The following is a 20,940-nucleotide window of genomic DNA, read 5'->3' on the forward strand; positions in this document are numbered from 1 at the left end:
CCTCAGCACCTTCCACGTAGGATGCAGAAGTCACCATTGCATCACAATTAGCTTTTAAAGGAAATTAATTTGATGAGCTATGTAATAATCTCCATAAGAGCTCAAGAAAGCAATGAGCCAGACTGTTAGAGATGGGCTACACTATTTTCTAAAAGTGAATAGAAGTATTTATTCTAGCAAATATGTCCTTAGAAGGAAAAAGCAACATGGGATATCACCCATTCCAGTGCATCAGCAACTTGACCTCATATGTTACCAGAAGAGACAATGATAAAGGCACACAAATGCTTGTAAATCTTATTTTGGGATAATATTTAGTAATATAACAATATGATCAGGAGTATAAGACCATAGTGTCAAAGCTCTATCATACTATGTGACAGAGAGAATGGCATCCTTGACATGTTTTCAGGGCATGAATGGGAAGTCCTCAAATTACAAAAATTTTCTATTATATAATTTATAGAATTGATAAAAAGATAATTTGCTATCAGAAATTTTGAATTTTCATAGTTGTTTTGCCACTAGTTGGATATCTGGTCATTGGCAAATCATTTATCTTTCCTCTTCTTTTTGTATCTTCATTACCAAATGATGAAGAGTGCTCATTAGATGACCCAGTTTTACTTCCAGCTCTGAATTCTTTGATCTGTGTGTACCGCATCGACTTTGCCTTCCTACAAATATAAATGCACTCACATTACAGTTACATAGGTATAATAGCCTTCACTTGCAGAACTGTGGCCTCTTCGCTCTCATGTTTTCCTTAGTCAGTCCTAGCGATAACTGGGTAAAAGCAGTGTAGCAAATACTGGTGGAACTCCATCAGGGACCTTGAATATCCCTCATACCATTTCTTCATTCACACCTGCTGATTCTGGAAGTTATGCTTCAAAGACCCCACACTTACAATACTCTTCAAGGACAGACTTTTTCTGGTCATGATGGTTTTCCTGCTCAACAACAGCCTGCAGCCCTGAGACGAAGGCTACCTTGATAATCTAATGAGGATGTCTCAGAGTTCAACTCCTCTGTTTCGAAGTAGTAGAAACCGCATGATGGAAGGAGCCCTGTAGGAGTCCTTGCTTGAGCTCCCCCTCTTTCTTATCCTGCACCTGCCAGTTACTACAGAGAAAGTCCCCTCCTGCTCTTCGGGACCATTGTTTTTGCATGTCCTCTGCCTGCCATCCATTTGAGGAATGTACCTTGACAGGATATGCCTTGGGGAGACCTCAAGGAACCCTCTGCTCTGCTACCAAGGAAATGCTCTTCCAGGCAGTCCCAAACTACAAAAATACAACATGACAAGGAGCACTGCCTCTTCTTCAGTCCTCTTTGTTCCAGTTGAGTCATACTGAGGTGAGCTCTTATCCCAAAAAAAAAGAAATATTTCCTCCAAGTGCTTTGGGTTTTGCTCCCTCCACTCCAGAACTAAGCTGCTTCTGCTCTCTGCTTCATGAAGCCCTTGGGCTAGTTCAGGTCTCTCTCTTTGTTGGGGTTACTCTTTGTGGCCAAGCAAATCATTGAAATGAAGCAACTAAAAGAAATATCACCCTGTTTTCTCCACTCCCCACCTCTGTCCCCCTACATGTCAAGTTCAAAAACTATGTTCATAGAAAACTACTGACATCATGTTCACCACAAATGTTTGTTGCTGACGTTGGGAACTATCAGATGTAGGAAGGTACTACAAAATGTTCATGAAAAACAGAATTAAAAGATATTTATGCTGATGCAAAAAACATTTAAATTAAAAATATTTAAAATTCATGCATAGTTTTTGTATAGCACATTTTTTTTTTTGGACAGGCAGAGTGGATAGTGAGAGAGAGAGACAGAGAGAAAGGTCTTCCTTTTTGCCGTTGGTTCACCCTCCAATGGCCGCTGCGGCCGGCGCATCTCACTGATCCGAAGCCAGGAGCCAGGTGCTTCTCCTGGTCTCCCATGTGGGTGCAGGGCCCAGGGACTTGGGCCATCGTCCACTGCCTTCCCGGGCCATAGCAGAGAGCTGGCCTGGAAGAGGGGCAACCGGGACAGAATCCGGTGCCCCAACCGGGACTAGAACCTGGTGTGCCGGTGCCGCAAGGTGGAGGATTAGCCTGTTAAGCCACGGCGCCGGCCTAGCGCATGTTTTCTATGAATGTTTGAAAGTCCCTCATAGATAGGTCAGAATCCTAAACCTAGCACTTCCTGCTCACTGGGAAGCTTCTCAACACCAAGTCAATGAATGTATTAAAAATGGTCCAGTCAAAACAAGCAAGTGGCAAAACTGCTTCATTCATGGGACACCTACATGTTTTTCAAATCTGCTATAAAAATAATCAGCCACTAGTATGTTTTTATATATTTCACCTAAAATCCCCTGCCTGATGTGCATTTTCCTGATTATTACCCTTCTAAGGAAACTCTGGAATAATGCTATTTGTTGATTTTCATTTATTTACTTATTTATTTGAAAGAGAAAGACATATCTCCCATTCAGTGGTTAAATCCCCAAATGTCCACAACAGTTACAGCTGAACATGGACTGAACACGGGCTGAAGTTAGGAGCTGGGAAATCAAGCCACGTCTCCCATGTATGTAGCAGCAACTCAATTAATTTAACAATCACTGCTATCCCTGAGGGTGAGAACTAGAGGGAGGCTGGGCTCCAAAGTTGCAGCTAAGCTTTAAACCCGGGTATTTTCATATGGGGCACAAGTGTCTTACCCAGCATCTTAACCAGTAGGTTAAACTCCAGCTCATGTTATTCACATGATAATCACCAGAAAGTGTATTATAATACCTCCAGAAGAAAGGAGACCTTAATTAATCCAGTAGTAAAATCATCTCAGTAGCCTTATTTGATCCTGGCTTCTTCTAGCAAACTGGGGCAAAGTAGAAGTCCAGGTTCATAGAACAAAACCTCTATGAGAAACATCATCATTTAAATATGACATTCATGAAAGACTCAATATTTCCTACCCAAATCTCTCCAAATTCACCACCCTACATAGGGCAAAGAAACATCGTATCCACATCTTCCTTCTATGTTCAAAGTCTCCATCATGTAAGACTAGTTCTCTTATTTAAATCAATGACATCTTATCAGTCCTTTCATCTCATCCATAGTTTTGTCTTCTTATATCTAAAATCATTATGTGTGTCTCCCAAAGTATATTAGCTAGGCAATGAAACAGAAAATACAATTTTCAACTCTAATATTTCCATTGACTCCTGAGTGGATGGTATCAGACACTTCATCATCAGGAATCAGTAACATTTTTAGGCTCCATTCTGCAAGGAACCTGTTTTAGGTATTCTGATGGAAGAAGTTTCCCTGGAAAGGCAGTTTCTGATCTAATCAAGTTCATGATTTAAGAAACAACAGGAAGCAGACAGAATGAACTTTGTTCACACATATACAACATACTTGTAAAATCATTCTTCATATGGCTTTTATAAAATTGTCCTTAGGTACTAACTTTCAAGGAAGCAAAGGAAAATTGGCAAGAAGACGACTAAATCAGAATGCCCCAAATAATGTGGCCAAAGTAACTTTAGAGAAACGATTCTTAAACTTTTGAATGATCACCAATCCCAGAAAAACATCTGTGTAAAAATTAAAGATTGTTGGAAAATGTTAAGGGACTCACAGACTTCTGTGAAACTCTTTATTGAAACCTGAGTTTAAGACACTCAATTTTTGGTTTTCCAAAAACAATTTATGAAATGTCCAGTCTTACTAAGCTAAAGGAACGCTTATCCCTCCTTTTCCTTTTCTTCACTTCTTATCTTTTCTCTTGCTCTTTTTCTCTCTTTCCTTCGGATTTTCCAAATACTAACCCACCCACATCCTCCTGTTACTAAGAATTCTGTATCAAGAAAACAGATAAAAACAAGAACCCACAAAGCTCTCCCCTTTTTCTTTGCCTTATGATGTGGTGATGATAGATTTATTTTTATCTCCAATCCCTATAATCCATGACATATGATTCTCTCTCTGCCTTACTCTAGAGTTCACACCAACCTGAAGAAACCTTCAGAAGTGTTGGACTTTGGCCTTTAGACATTAGTATGCATCTGGGCACTCTCATTTCAGTGTTTTATGTGACTATGCTCTTGAATTCCCGTGCCTTTTAAAGTAAGACTAACTCTTGTGACAAAAATAAAACCAAATAACAGGATCAACATTTCAGTAGCTTAATGCATTAGAAGTTTGTTTCATACCCAGAACAAGTGTTCTGTTCAAGTATCCCAGAGCAAATGCTCCTGCATCCAGGAGTGAGCCAGTATTGCTCTTTTTGAAGGTAAAGGTAGCACACCTGGGTCTTAAGTCCTAGGCTTGGCAGTGCTGCACATCATTCCCACATGTGTTCTTGTGGTAAGAATTGGTCACACAGCCAGATGTAGAAGTGAGGATTACATTACTCTATTATAACTATATATATGAAATACATGAAATTTGTTCCATTTGTATAATTTTTAATGACAGATAGAGTTAGACACTGAGAGAGAGAGAGACAGAGAGAAAGATCTTCCTTCCATTGGTTCACCCCCAAAATGGCCACTATGGCCGGCGCTGCACCAATCCGAAGCCAGGAGCCAGGTGCTTCTTCCTGGTCTCCCATGTGGGTGCAGGGGCCCAAGCACTTGGGCCATCCTCCATTGCCTTCAGCAGAGAGCTGGACTGGAAGAGGAGCAACCGGGACTAGAACCCGTCGCCCATATGGGATGCTGGCACTGCAGGCAAAGAATTAACCAAGTGAGCCACGGCACTGGCCCCCCATTTGTATAATTTTTTATAAAAGTAAAAAAAGAAAACTTTTCAGGAACCCTAAAAATTTATTTATTGTGTATTTTTATTTTCTTTGAAAGGCAAAGAGAGAGAGATCTTCCATCTTTTCTCATTTGATTCACTCCAAAATTGCCTGCAACATCCAGGTCTGGGCCAGGCCAAAGCTAACAGCAGCCCAGAACTCTGTCAAAGTCTCCCACATGGGTGGCTGGGAGGCAAGTGCCTGAGCCATCACTGTTGCTTCCCAGGATATGCTTTAGCAGGAAGTTTGATTGGATACAGAGGAGCTGGGACTCAAACCAGGTACTCCAGTAAGGGATATAGGCATCCCAAGTAAATATGACTGTCTCAAAATTTTTATATTTAATCATTTAAAAATTAGAGCCAGGGTAGACATTTCATACAGCAGTGAAAAAAACACTGCTTAGGACCTCACATCAAATACTGGAGTGCTTGGGTTTGAGTCCCAACTCTGCTTCTTCTGCTTCTATCTTCCTGCTAATGCACAACATTAGCAACAAATAATGGTCCAAGCACTTTGTTCCCTGCCACCCACTTGTGAGATCCAGACTGAGTTCCAACCCTTGACTTGGGCATGGTCCAACCTTGCCTTTTTGCAGGCATTTAGGACGTGAACCAGTAGATGGAACATCTTTCCCAGTCTCTCCTCCCTTTCTCTCTCTCTCTTTCTCTCTCTCTATCTTTCAAATAAATCAATATTTTCTAAAGTAGTTATAATATATATAATATATATACTATATATATTATATATATATTATTATATTGTTAACTATATATATATATATATATATTGTTAAAGCATACAATTAAAGGCCAAATGCATGCAAGTGGCAATAACTTAAATACTGTGTATACTGAATATCAAGCACACTTAAATTTTACTACTTGCCTTTATCAGGCACTCCTGTCTCAGAAGGAAGGGTTGGAGAAGGATACTTTTAGATGACATATGTGCTTCCTTGATCAGGCAAATAATGTGTTTCAATTTTATTTTCTAAATATAATAATGATGTATTACTTCTCAATTGACAATATTCACTATATGATGAAATGGGAACCACATAGTTTATTAAAGGAATTTGATTGATCACGTGAAGTCTCATGGGAAGATAATGCTTAAATAATATTCATAGGAGGTTCATGAGTTTTTTCAGGAAATAGATATTGCATGAAGCTGAGAAAGCAATAATAAAGAGGTAAGATATCTAAGGCACAAAGTGATCAGAAAATATCATCTTAAAAGTTTAATGATTTTTAAAATTATTTGCAAACCAAAGAACAGATAGATTCACACACACACACACACACACATACACACAGAGCCAGAGCGCGAGAGAGTTTCCATTCACTGTTTCTCTCCCCAAACCTTCATTAGTCAGGCTGGATCAGGCCAAAGCCAGGATCTAGGAATGCAGTTTATCTCTCCCTTGTATACTGATGGGTACACAATGAACATACATTAGCAGGAAGTTAGCATCAGAACTCAAACCTAGGCAGTGTGATTTGACATGCAAAGATCCCAAGCAGTGCCTTATCCACCGTGCCAAATGTATGCCCAAATCTTTAAGATTTTTTGAAATGATGTTTATGGGGGAAAAATTGACTTCCTATTAATGATTCCCAAACTGTTTAGGGCCACAGGCTGCCCTAGAAAGTTGATAAACCTTTATTTCTCCTTTCTGGACAAATCTATAACATAAATAACTTTGCAAATAACATAGGATGCCTCTTAAACATCACTACCTCAAGGAAATCCATAGGTCCCAGTTTAAATAATTTATGGTAAAAAAAATCAAAGAATAAATATTTTTTTCCATTCAAACACAACTGTATTGAACTAGCATTAACCTGCATTTACTCACCAGCAAAAGCTGGGCTTGGTGACAAGAGATGTAAAAGAATGCACACTTCCTTTTTACTGAGTAGCTGACAGTGCTGTGGGAAAAATAAGAGTAGACATGACAAAGTATACCGTCAAACCAAAGAAAAGAAGAGGAAATCAGAAACCTAAAAAGCATTATTGGGAATCTACAGGATACTAGTAAAAAAACCCAACATTCGGGTTCTAGGAGTTCCTGAAGGCATGGAGAGGGAGAAAGGATTAGAAGGCGTTTTTAGTGAGATACTAGCAGAAAATTTCCCAGGTTTGGAGAAGGACAGAGACATCCTAGCACAGGAAGCTCATAGAACCCCTAGTAAACATGACCAAAAGAGATCCTCACCACGACATGTTGTAATCAAACTCACCACAGTGAAACAGAAAGAAAAGATTCTAAAATGTGCAAGAGAGAAACGTCAGATTACTCTCAGAGAATCCCCAATTAGACTCACAGCAGACTTCTCATCAGAAACCCTACAAGCTAGAAGGGAATGGCGAGACATAGCCCAGGTACTAAGAGAGAAAAACTGCCAGCCCAGAATATTATATCCTGCAAAGCTCTCATTTGTGAATGAAGGTGAAATTAAGACTTTTCATTGCAAACAGAAATTGAAAGAATCTGTCACCACTTGTCCAGCCCTGCAAAAGATGCTTAAAGATGTGTTACACACAGAAACACAGAAACATGGTCATCAATATGAAAGAAGGTAAAGGAAGGAAACCTCACAGCAAAAGATTACATGAAGCTCAAAGTATATATTAGAAAATATCTTTGGCAAATGGCAGGGCAAAGTTACTCCTTCTCAATAGTCACATTGAATGTTAAGACCTGAACAATCCAGTTAAAAGACAAAGATTGGCTGATTGGGTTAAGGAACAAAACCCACCTATTTGCTGCTTACAAGAAACACATCTTTCCAACAAAGATGCATACAGACTGAAAGTAAAAGGCTGGAAAAAGATACACCGTGCCAACAGAAATGAAAAAAAGCTCAGGCCAAAATTTGTGTTACTTTATTTAAAATGTTATCCTAATTTGGAGATTTTTACACCATGTTAGATATTTAAGAGGTGTTCCAAATGCATGATTCTTAAAATTTATAGAAGGCATTGGACCTTCTGGTAAATGTTTTCTTAAGTTGTTATCTAATGGTTGAAATGGTTTGCTAAGTATTCATGTAATATTGCTATTGTCAGCAAGCGATCTAGGACTTGCTCCCTCATTTCTCTATTCTAAGCCCAAATTCTTCTTTCATTTCTCTATTCTCTTCAAGGTAGGAAACTAATTCTATTATGAAGGAAACTGTAGGACGCACAATTTAATCTTTAGACTTTATAAAAGAGATGGCTAATATTTTTCTGTAATAGCATAGCCAAAATTAGAGCTTAAATTATAATCTCATAGCTAGATTTATTTTGCCATCAGCGAAGTAAGCAGTAAGTAGAAAAAAACCTCCATTTCAGACCAAAGGGAAAGAAAGTTTTTAAGTGAGAATATAATTTTCCTCATGGGCATTGTCTACCTTAGAAAAACTACTACAGAACATGCCTGTGACTATAGTTCAGGCCACCGAAGATTAGAGATCGGACTTGGGCACTCCCTTGACTTGCATCCTTTGGTCTGCTTTAACACAAACCAGGAGGAAAAGAAAGCTAGGCATCAGAAGCAATGGGTGGCAGGCCTATTAATGGCTGATCTGTACAGTGATCTGCCCTCAAGGAGACCCAACAGGCCAGTCCACTGCAGTGGCTTTCAATGTGGTAAGCCTGGGCTTCAGCAGAAGTCAGCTTGTGAAGAGCCCTGGCAGCTCTGCCAAGAGTTGGATCACTGGAAATGGACCTGCCCTGGAGTCGAAGGATGCCCAGGTCAGAGCCACAGATCTTATTGGCTCTAAGCTGAAAAGCCCTTCACTCAGCCCAACTTCCAAAGTGACCACTGCAGCTGAGGGGATGGCCACATAGGGTCCGCAATATTGCAGGCAGAACTGTAAATTTCTTGTTAGAGATGCCCCCTGCCTTGACCTGGCCAGCTCTCCTCCCAGGCCAGCTAAGTAATGAAAGTCAACAGAGTGCCTTCCCCCAGGAGGTTCACACCTCTCTTAGGATGTACCCCATGTGAAGAGATAGATAGGTCTGGGCCTCTTAACTTACAAGGCCTAAAGCCCAACAGATTATTATCAAGCCCCTTCTATCAGGTTCTATTTGCCTCTCAATCAAAACTTCATTGTAGCTTAGATAGCACCTTTCTTAGCTCCTCTAATAATGACTCTGTCCTTTGTTCTAGACCCTGTCTAGTGCACTTGGGCCTCATTCCTTTGTAATCATAACCTCTACTACCAATGGCTCTACTCCCAACCTGTGTGTACTGATGGTCCTCTTCCCCACTTAATGCTGTGTAATTGTTCAAAATTTCTCTACAGAGAAACCCCTCTACCTACAAAAGACGAATGACTTTTCTTCCAGTCTTAGCTGGAATCAGCTTTCTGGTCTATTGGGTGTTCCCCAATAAACCCTTTCCCTTTAAAAAAAAGAGGGAGGTGCCTTTCTCTGAAGGGAGGAGAGAACTTCCACTTTGACTATGACCTTGTCTAAATATGATCAGAGTCGGCGAACTCGGAAGGCTTCCATAGCCTTGGCAACTCATGACTGGAGCCTAGGGTGGTTACTGGCGCCATAAACTAGAGTGTCAATTTGTTGGGTCAACAACAGGAGTCACTGTGCACTTGCTCCTCATGTGGGATCTCTGTCCTTAATGTGCTGTACATTGTGATTTAATGCTATAACTAGTACTCAAACAGTATGTTTCACTTTGTGTTTCTGTGTGGGTGCAAACACACAGAAATCTTTACTTAATATATGCTAAATTGATCTTCTGTATATAAAGAGAATTGAAAATGAATCTTGATGTGAATAGAAGGGGAGAGGGAGCAGGAGAGGGGAGGGTTGTGGGTGGGAGGAAAGTTATGAGGGGAAGCCATTGTAATCCATAAGCTGTACTTTGGAAATTTATATTCATTGAATAAAAGTTAAAAAAAAAAAGAGTAGACCTGACAACATTTACAATGAATGTGATGCTATGGACATGTGATCAGCATGTATGAACAACACAGGATGGATTGAAGTCTTTACCTCACATAAAATAATTCGTTAGCATTTACTGAGGCTGCTTAGAGAAATAAACCACTTAGTAATGTGTCTAGTAAGAGTAAAAATAAAAAAAGAAGTGGTTTAGGTACCAGCACTGTGGTGTAGTGAGTTAAGCCACAGCCTATAGCACCAGCGTCCTATATGGGCACCAGTTTCAGTCCCACAGCTCCCCTTCTGGTCCAGCTGCCTATAATGTGCCTGGGAAAGCAGAGGAAGATATCTCAAGTGTTTGGGCCCCTGCAAAGATGTGGGGGACAAGGATGAAACTCTTGGCTCCTGGTTTTGTCTTGGTTGGGCCATGATCACTACAGCCATTTGGGGAGTGAACCTGCGGATAGAAAACTGCTCTCTCTCTCTCCCTCTCTGTAACTTTAACTTTCAAATAGGTAAATAAATAAATCTTCTTTTTTTTAAAGAGAGAAGAGGGTTAGTTTGATTATGGCTTTCTGTTTGAAACTGTTTTTGGAGCAAAGATTTTCTGTTTTGCATGGGTAAAACTTGAGGAGTATCAGAATAAACAGATTATCCAGTCTCACAAAAGCAACACAATTAGCCTTCCTTCTCCATGGTTTCCACACCTGTGGATTCAACCAATCTCAGATGGAAAATATTTGAAAAACATACATCTGTACTGAATATGTACATTTTTTCTTGCCATAATTCCCCAGCAATATAATGAACACAGAACTTACATTGTTTAAGGTACTATAGATAATCTAGAAGATATTTAAAATACACGAGAGGATGCATATTTGTTATGTGCAAATATTATGCCATTTTCTGTAAGACCCTTGAATGAGCAACCATGGATTTTGGATTCTGGAGGAACCATGGACTCTTTCCTCCCGTGGATACTGATGGAAGACTGTATTTCCAAATCTGCATTCATATGTAGTAATAACATGAAGAATGTACTCTGTGTCAGATACTACATTTCTGTATGTTTAATCCTTACCACAGTCCACAGCTATGAGACAGATAGTCCTATCATCCCCCTGGTAGGCTCCAATCTAGTGACTTGTTCTCATAACCCAGGTATTGAGTAAGGCCATACCCAACCAAGCTTTTGTCACACTCTTGGTCACCACCCCTGCCAGTGATGGAGCCATCATTTTTGTTCTGGATCTGTACTTAAAACAGTGCCCTGCAGGACTTGAGGGGCTATTTTAACTTTTATGGGCCAGGAATTTCAATGCACAGTAATGAAGTGGCAAGGGTACTACGTACCAGAACTGAAATGTGAAGCATATGGACTTTAACTCAGTGGTTCATAGTCCCAGAAGGAAAGATCTGTGTGTGAATACCTGACTTGCGACGCACAATGTACTGGTATCTCTGTCACACTCCATGGCTCCCCATCATAGGGGAGAAGATATAACCCAGGTTTCCAAACCTTTGGGTTTATATGAGAATTAAAGTGGCTACACCAAATATAGATCCAGTCTGGATCCACATTAGTATCATACAATTTAATCCATGACATAGTCATTTGAACAATCTAATAAGACATCTAATTTTTGTTCCTATTTCCACAACCTCAGCAAATAGAAATGAAAATAAAAGGTAGGGAAGAGGTATTATATGAGATAATGTTCAACTCCATTAATCAAATACAAATGGATATATTTGATATCTGATATTAAATCAAGTAACAAATTCTAAATTTTAAAATAAGTTTCTAATATAATGACAAAATAGATATTTTAAAAATCTGCAAAACTCCTTCCTGCATGGAATGACATTAGTCTGCACAAGATCTCTCTGATATGAATGTGTATATATATATATATATATATACATATATATATATACATAAAACATTTTGGGAATATCATCAGGTTCTATAAAAGTGATGGTATACTTACATAATGAATGAGTGATGCAGCACAAACTATAGGAGACACAATCTTTAAATTTTTCAATCTGAAGCCTTCTGAAATATTTCTTCTAATGTTACTCTGCAGTTGAAGTTATCCTGGAAATTATGTCAGTTTTGTGTATCAAATCGACTACTGCATGACAAATACTCTCAGACTTCCACTCATTTAACTCACAGTTTAGCTTTTAGGCCAAACACACTATGCCCATACTGTTCAATGTATATTAACACTCGAAGTGGAGAAACAAACATTAGTTGATCCAGTCTTCTCCCATTGACAGACCATCATCATTCTAGTACACATAGAAATATACATCTCAGAAGCTCATGGCACAATTCCTCCTTGGTTCAGGTTTCTTGTTTATCACCACATGAACATTTCTTTGGTATATTTTTAGTACAGTATGTTATCCTAGACTGATCATATGTTCACAGATTGTGGGGAGCCTGTGAAAGACTTTCTGCTGTACATGCTATTGGGCAAAATCCCGTCTGCTACCTGGTACTCATGCAGAGTAAACTGCAATATGGAGACAGATGGTATGACCAAGTGGGATAGAGACTCTGTCTGCAAATTGGGAGAGCTCTGCTCTAGCAGGGGGTGAAAGGGAAATGAACAAGTCCATCGCTGCATGAAAATACAAAAAGATGTCTGTGTTGAAGGTCACTCCTTTGCTTCTGCCAGTATCTCTGAACATGTAAGCCTATAAGCATTCCAATGATGATAACTCCAGGTTCTCTACATGGTGAAGGCAGCCTTACTGTTCAAACCACGAGGGCTTAATACAGGATTCCTGGTGTGAAATAATTGGACAAAGAGTTGATGTACAACATATTGCCCAATATATTCCTATTGCATTACTCTATTAAATAGTGCTTTCACTAGAGGCTATTTGTCAAATTATAAGGGAGATTTCACTAATATTTTACACTGCATATTGTTTATGATACTCTGATTTTCATTGAGCTATTAAAACTAATATAAAATTCATTTTTTTTCTGTTGAGTTTCTACTCACAGTGCAATGTTTACAGTGCTTTAGTACCTTCCACAGAGATAGACCAGGTCACCTAAGTTGAAATGAATTTACTTTTCCCATGTGAACTGTTGCTCTTAGGCCCTTTTCCTCAGAATACTTACTTATTTTTATAGTTCTAATGTACATGTTTATGCTTATAAAACAGACATGTTCATTAGATTTTTAAAACAAAATAATACCTTATAGAATCCTGTGCAGTTCCAAAAAGGCATCACATATATTTAGTCGTGATTCTTCCAATTTTCCAGTAATATGTCCAGGCTACTAATGACTAAATTTGAGTCATCTAACCAAGGTACTCAGTCTATGGTTGCAAAATAAATAAAGGATGAGAAAACGTATTGGCTTTGGTTGTAAGTTGTTACCAGTGAACACTTATAGACAAAATAATTTGTTTAATTAAATGCATTTCTTATATTCTCTAACAGCATATACTATGTTATCCTTGGCTACAGGAGGCTACTATAATTCCAAATTTGCCTAGTGGATTGATGCTTCTAGAATAGCCATGGTAGGTACTGGTTCTACCATTCTGCCTTCATATATATATATATATATATATATATATATATATATAAAGAAATGCACATATTCTGACTTCATGCAGCAGATCCTAAGGGCAGTAAAGTATTACTTTAATAAGTAACATTACTTAATACTTCTCTGTTGCTCTTCTGTACAGGTTCATAGAATAGCATGGACTGTGAAGAACTGTTAGCTGTGTTATTTTATATAACCATGTTTTTTTTTTTTTTTTTTTTTGACAGGCAGAGTGGACAGTGAGAGAGAGAGACAGAGAGAAAAGTCTTCCTTTTGCCGTTGGTTCACCCTCCAATGGCCGCCGCGGTAGCACGCTGCGGCCGGCGCACCACACTGTTCCGATGGCAGGAGCCAGGTGCTTCTCCTGGTCTCCCATGCGGTGCAGGACCCAAGGACTTGGGCCATCCTCCACTGCACTCCCTAGCCACAGCAGAGAGCTGGCCTGGAAGAGGGGCAACCGGGACAGGATCGGTGCCCCAACCGGGACTAGAACCCGGTGTGCCGGCGCCGCAAGGCGGAGGATTAGCCTGTTGAGCCACGGCGCCGGCATAACCATGTTTTTTAGTTGAATAGGTTAGTCACTTGAAAATTATCCAAAGATGCAGTGTTGGACAGTAGAAAGAGCACTGGCAAAGAGATAAGGTAATATGTGCCAAACAGTGGTCCCTTTTGGTGAGTCCTCTTGTGAAGAACCTGTCTAGTATTTCTAGGAAACCCCAATTCCTTAATCAATAATTATTGACATTTTCTGTTTCCAGAGATTTTCTGAGGTTGTGTGCTTCTAATGAACAAAATGTTTGTGTCTCCCCCAAATTCAAAAGATAAAACTTTATTCCCAATATAATGACATTTGTATCTTGGACTTTGACAGGTAAACAGATCATGAAGATGGAGACCTCATGAACTGAAGTATGCCTGTATGGGGGAGAAATCAGAGTTAGCTAGTTCTTCCCATCATGTGAACATGCAATGCTAAGTCTTCTGTCAGTAATCAGGAAGAAGCTTCAGACAAGAACCCTCTGAGGTTGGCAGCCTGGTCTCAGACTTAATGCCTCTAGAAATGTGAAGAATAAAATTCTATTGCTTATAAGTCAACCAATCTATAATTTGATAAGCTATTCGAAATGGTGTTCTCAGGACACTTTAACTCTTAAAACTGCTAACCTTTTAAAGGATGTGTATCTTTCTTAGTTATTAAAATAAAATTCATTATAAAATATATAAAGATTAAAAGCATAAAGTAGATAATATAAAATTCAGTCTCAATCATATTAGGAGTAATCAATATGACATAAATGACAGTTAAACTTTTGATATATTTCTTTTCAGTACTTTTCCTGTCATATGTGTACAAATGTTTCATTTTACAGTTAGGATTGCATTACATACACATTTAAAAAATTATTTATGTATTTATTTGAATGTTGGAGCAGAGAGAGAAAGAGAAACAGATAGAAGCAAAGCTCCCATCTGCTGGTTTACATCCTAAATGCCTGCAATGTCTAGGGCTTGGATGAGGTGAGAGCCCAAAGCTAGAAACACAATCTAGGTTTTTCAAGTAGGTAGCAGAAACCCAGTTACTTGAATAATCACCACGGCTGCCCAGGGTTAATAGAAAGCTGTAGTCAATAGCCAGAGCTGGGAATCTAACTCAGGCATGCAGGGTCACCCAGAGTCTTAACCAGCACCTTAACTGATAAGCCAACTGCCCAATACTACACATTCATTGTCAATACTGATTATTCTGTTTCCTTATGTCTTTAACATTATTCTAGAATGTGACTTTTCAGTGACACAGTTCCAATGGCAGAAGTAGGTTGATATGCCACTTCTGATGAAACCATCCCTCTAATTTAGATTGTTTTCCTTATCAAAATTATTTTAAAAATTCATTCTTCATTCTTTTGATGTGATTTATGATGTTTATTGATTTGCAAATGTTGAACCACTCTTGCATTTCTGAGATAAATCCCACTTGATCATTAGGCATGATCTTTTTGATATAGTTTTGGATTTGATGTCTTTGTATTATGCTGAGGATATTTGCATCTATGTTCATTAAGGACGTAGTTTTCTTCTCATGTCATGTTATTGGTTTTAGTATCAAAGTAACATTGGCCTCATAAAAATAATTTGGAAGAGTTCCATCTTGTTCAATATTTTGGAATAGTTTGAAAGCTATCAGAGTTACTTCTACTTTGAATGTGATATAGAATCCTGTAATAAAGCCATCAGGTCTTGAACTTATCCTTGATGGCAGACTTTGGATACTGCTTCACTCTCATTGCTTGTTATGAGTCTGCTTAGGTTGTCTATATCTTCTTGGTTTAATCTTGGTGGGTTATACAAATCCAAGAATTTATCCATTTCTTGAGGTTTTCAAACTTATTAGCATAGAGTTTTTCATAGTAGTTTCTTATGACCCTTTATATTTCAGTGGAGTTCATTATTATGTCTCCTTTTTCATTTGTAATTTTATTTATGTGTTTATTTATGTGTTTTTTTTTTCTCCTTTTTTCTTTATTATTCTGGGTAGATGTTTATTTTGTTTACCTTTTTAAAAAATCAACTTTTTGCTTTGTTAGTCTTTGTAATTTTTTAGTTTCAATTTCATTTATTTCTGCTCTGATCCTTATTATTTCTCACCTCCTGCTGATTTTAGTTTGGGTTCATTCTTGTTTTTCTAGGTCTTCAAGATGTATCATTAGATCTTTAGTTTGAGACATTTCTCTTTTTTTAATGTAAGCACTTAATGCCATAAATTTTCCTCTTAACACTACTTTTGCTGTTTCTCACAGGTTTTGATATGTTTTATTTTCATTTTCAATTATTTCAAAAATGTTTTTACTTCCTTTGTAATTTCTTCAACTCATTGATCATTCAGTTGCTGTTAAATTTCCAGGTATTTTGACTGTTCTATTGCTGCAAGTTTAGTTTTGTAAAACATTGTTTTATATTTTTGTGAAACCAATGGTTAAGGATGGCATGTCACTACAGTTTAAATGCTCTGTGATTACCCTAAAATTTATTTTATACAGGTGAAATGGTCATTTTCCTTTCAATTATTGTTTATGGTGATTGTCTATACTCCCACTAAACTAGCGTCTTTTTGCTTTTTTACTTTTAAATTTCTTATTCTGTGAAGTATTAAGACTCTTTACTGTACTGCAAATTTAAAATATGTAATCTCCAAAATTAAATAAAAAAGAAAACAAAAAGGAAGGAGAGTGAGAGGGAGATAAAGGGAGGGAGGAGGGAGGAAGGGAATACCATTGTTTCTGAATTGTATCTAGAAAGCACATTGAATCTGCTAAAACAAATTAAAAATTAAAATAAAAAATAAAAAGTACATCTCTGTGTCATAACCCCACAAAAAGAAAGAAATTTTTGATAGATTTTCTTTTCTTTTAAGAAATATTCTTATTTATGAATTGTGTATGATTTAATTAGAGGAAATCCCAAAAGATGGAGTTTCATATATTTCTGGTGTAAGTATACAAAGCTACATCAATTTTAAGGAAAATTTCTCTGGTTTCTTAAAAACGTAGACAAATTCCTACCTAAGGTAAAGTGATTCCAAAGAAACATACATCCAAAACAATGTTTGAACAAAATAATTCAATGCAGAATTATTTATAATAATTAATCCCTCAAATGAAATAGTCTGGCTTTATAATTACAGGGAAACTGATCATTAAATATACTATATTTTATATTGGGAAAATATTCAACAATAGAAAAAATATTAATCATGTGCACAATAACATGGAAAAATCTTACCCCCCCAAAATGTATACAGTATTATTCTACCTCTATGACATTCTAAATCAGACAAAAATTGAACAATGAGAATAATGGTTGCCAATGTGGGCATGAGTGAAGATTTATTGGGAAAGAACATAAGGGCACTTTCTGGAGTGACAATCATATTCTATTTTTAATATTGAGTTTATTTGCTTGTGTCATCTCTGGCTCACTTACAATTTATATATTTCATTGTTCATTAAATATTAGCTAAGAAGTATAAAGACCCATGAACACTGAATTCTAGTTAATGATGTATGTTGAGTTTTTACAATAGCAAGCCTTAAAATCGGTTAATTTGAAACCCATTTTTAAAAGGATGAGTAAATGTGTGATAAATTCGTATAGTAAAATGCTAATTGTAGAGTAATTGGTGTGCATAAGAATGTGCATTCTGAAATCTTTTCCACTTTTATGCATATTCAAATAACTAGGCTGATATTCAAGTATCTGCATAGTCCACTTAAAGGCTTTATTTCCAATAATCAATGTTAATGAAATTCCTCAAATGTCTTTCCAATGACCCTTGAGAATTAAGCTATTTAAATGTGTTATATTTTTATCTTACCCCATGTTGGTTTGTAGTTGCATCTTGTTAAACATTCTCTGTGCTTGAGGTAAATTTCCCTACTTCATAATACCATATTTAGTATTTTTAGTAAAATTTTGGTGTTTATATTAAAAATAGAAATTTGTCTTTATCTTTTGTTTTGTTATATTTGTCAAATTGTGTTTTAAAATGATTTTTATTTATTGAGCAAATTGATTCAATTGAAATATTTTTCCAGGTTGTTGACAAATTTTTTGTATTCATGGAAAATAATTATTTAAACATTTAGTGAATAAGCCCATCATTCAATCTAGCATAGAGCTATTTGGAGGATTCATTACTTGGAAACTATCCCAGTGCCTTTGGCAATCTATTTTGGTATTCACAGATGACAGTAATACTAAAGTAGTTATTCACATGCCATATGATATAGCATCAACTATTAACTATTTTATCTTTTCATTTTAATGTTTTCTGCAAGACTGTTTTTGTAATAAATACTCTGAAGTTCTTTATGCATTTATAACACACACATACAAATATTTAAAGAATAATGTGGCTGGAAATAAAGATAAGTGGTCAATTTTCTTTTTCTTCAGATTTAAAAAATATTTCAATGTTGCCATCTTATATCCAGTATTCACGTTGAAATATTTATCATCAACCTACTCCTTATTTCTTTTGAATGATATGTTCTTCATTTATAGACACTTTTAAAATAAATTATTTATTTTTGATGTGTTAAAATTTCACTATTCTTTGTGTATCTGATTTATCCTTCTGCCCATTGGATATTCTCTGAATCTTTTCCATGCGATGGATTTTTTTCTAAAATTTTGAAGATCTAGCCTGATTAATTCTAACAATACTTTCTCTCTTTCCTGTTTTTCTCTCCTCTTTTGACACTTCCGTCATTATACTGATACTTTTATTCTCCATCCTTGAGCCTGGCTTTTGTTTCAGTTTTCCTCATTAATTTCTGTTTCCACAGGACTGTTCTTCAGTGCTCCTTTCCAGCTTTCTAAATCCCTAATTTTTCTTTAGGTCTATCCATCCTAGTATTTGTCCCTTCTATTCTATTTTTATTTAAGTATTATTTTTATTCTTAATAAAGTCAGACAAAGCTATATATTTGTCTGATCGCTCTCCTCTTTTTAATGACTATTCATTAGATTTTTTCTCTATTTTTTCCAATAATTTTTCATGATGATATAGAAATTAAAATTTTGTCTTTATACTTAATGATCATACTACACAGACATCTATTAATTTTGCTATGTGGGTTCCATTTACTCTTTCTTGTACTATGTATTGGGATAGGCAAAGTTTGATCCTTGCTGTGTCTCCATTGTATCTATGGAGAAGGCAAGGGGAATAACCAAGCACAGAGAGACCCAGTCCCCACAGAACCATGTCAAACACTATACAAGTCATCTTATCAGACATTCATTTTTTAAAAAAATATTTATTTATTTATTTATTTATTTGAAAGTCAGAGTTACACAGAGAGAAGGAGAGGCAAAGAGACAGAGGGGTCTTCCATCTGCTGGTTAATTCCCCAACTGGCCATAATGGCTGGAGCTGCGCAGATCCAAAGCCAGTAGTCAGGAGCCAGGAGCTTCTTCTGGGTTCCCTACATGGGTGCAGGGGCCCAAGGGCTTGGACCATCTTCTACTGCTTTCTCAGGCAATGGCAGAGAGCTGGATTGGGAGTGGAGCAGCTGGAACCCAAAGCATCTTCTGTATGGGATGCTGGCACTGCTGGCGGCGGCTTTACCTGCTGCGCCACAGTGCTGGCCCCCATACATTCACTTTTAAACTCCTTTAAATAAGCAGTTCTGGAGAGCTTGAAAGGAGAGGGTGAAGATATAACTTCACAAGGCTAAGGGCTGTTCAGACCCATGACCAATGACAACAGCTTTAGTAGCCTAAGCGTTCCTGAAATTTTTTGTGGAAGAGCTAGGTGATGATTTTATGCTATGTAAAAATGTAAAAGCTGATGTGAAAAGCTTGCCTTTAACTGACTACCCTTGAACTGCCTCCTGTAATCTCATGCCATTGACTGCAAACACATAGGCACGACCATTTCCACATAGGCAAGGGTTGTTTCAAAAGAATATGGTAAAGTGACATCCAAGCCACTGATACCAGTAACAATTACAACACTCTGGTTGTTGAGAATAAATTTTTGTTTCCACTTAGAATCTCTTTATTGAATTCACATTTATGATATTACAAATTTTCATAAGTATACTTGTTAATAATTCCAGGATTTACTAAATGTTATTTCTCTTTCAAAGATTATATGTACTTTTGATTTTCATCCTTTTGCCGCTTTCCCTTGTCATATTTAAGACTTTGAGAAGATTCTTTGATTTTAGACTCATCCCCTATATTTTCTACTTTTCTAAATGGATAGCTCAATTTATAAATAGAATTTGGCACTATGAATTTTCCTCTGAATACTTCTTTGGGCAGATTTCTTATGTTTTAATATTGCTATTTCCTTTATCATGAACAGCCTGTTGTTTTTATTGCTGATTTTCTTTATTTCTTCCTAAAAATAAAGTTTTTGGATAATTAAAAAACAAATTTCCAGGGCACTGAATGTTGAAGTGTCAGCTCTTACCAAAAAAACTCAGAAACTGCCAATGCTTTCAGCATTACTAAGAAAATCACCACCACAGACTTGAAATTTCCCAACTACATAATTTTCTAAACAGTTGATTTTCCTATTATGTAACTTTTCCTGTTTTAGAACAATAAGCAGCCTTTCACAAGGGATCTTGGTGTTATATTCAAAGAAGCAAAGCCCTGTGTAACATTTCACCTCTGGTAGCAATGTGTCAATCAGTTCACATAATTAATTTTCTAAAAATCCTGAAACATTTGCTTTATACCTCAATGATCTGATTCCAGCAAGAGACAATTTCCTGGAATATTTTAAATGTGAAATTTATAAGTAAACCCAAGCAAATAGGTTGGAGACAGTGTGGGATGAAAAAGCTCAGGATCAAACCTTTTGCCAATGAAGTGGATAATATTTTCTTTGACAGAGGCCAAGTGATAGATGGTATGTCATAGCTAAGTTGTAAAAATATCATGACCTTTCATCAGTCTCAATTATTAGTGGTAATAGCCTCAGGCTGGAACTACTTGGGAATCCCCAGTGATATTTAATACAGAAAAACTATAGAATCTAATGCAAAGTGCATGGCCAAACTTGCTGTGATAGGGTTGCCCAGTGGTCCATTCATCATTTTTTTTTTCCTGCAGACTCGGGGGTTGACATCTACTTATTAAG

At 37.1% G+C, this 20,940-nt stretch overlaps 1 long non-coding RNA gene across 2 annotated transcripts in view; it reads right to left on the bottom strand.

Moving 5' to 3' along the window:
- Window positions 1-329: 329 nt before the first annotated feature.
- Window positions 330-20,940, bottom strand: part of LOC133767789 (uncharacterized) — a 34,772-nt gene continuing 14,161 nt past the window's right edge. The window contains exons 2-4 of one of the 2 annotated variants that reach the window (XR_009866911.1): window positions 12,923-13,047; window positions 11,691-11,800; window positions 330-677 (exon numbers count right to left, since the gene is read on the bottom strand). This is a non-coding gene — a long non-coding RNA (uncharacterized LOC133767789). The remainder of the gene's footprint in view (window positions 678-11,690; window positions 11,801-12,922; window positions 13,048-20,940) is intronic. The other variant, XR_009866910.1, reaches the window with a different exon arrangement.

The sequence above is a fragment of the Lepus europaeus genome, chromosome 1, assembly GCF_033115175.1.
Source record: "Lepus europaeus isolate LE1 chromosome 1, mLepTim1.pri, whole genome shotgun sequence".
Classification (NCBI taxonomy): domain Eukaryota; kingdom Metazoa; phylum Chordata; class Mammalia; order Lagomorpha; family Leporidae; genus Lepus; species Lepus europaeus.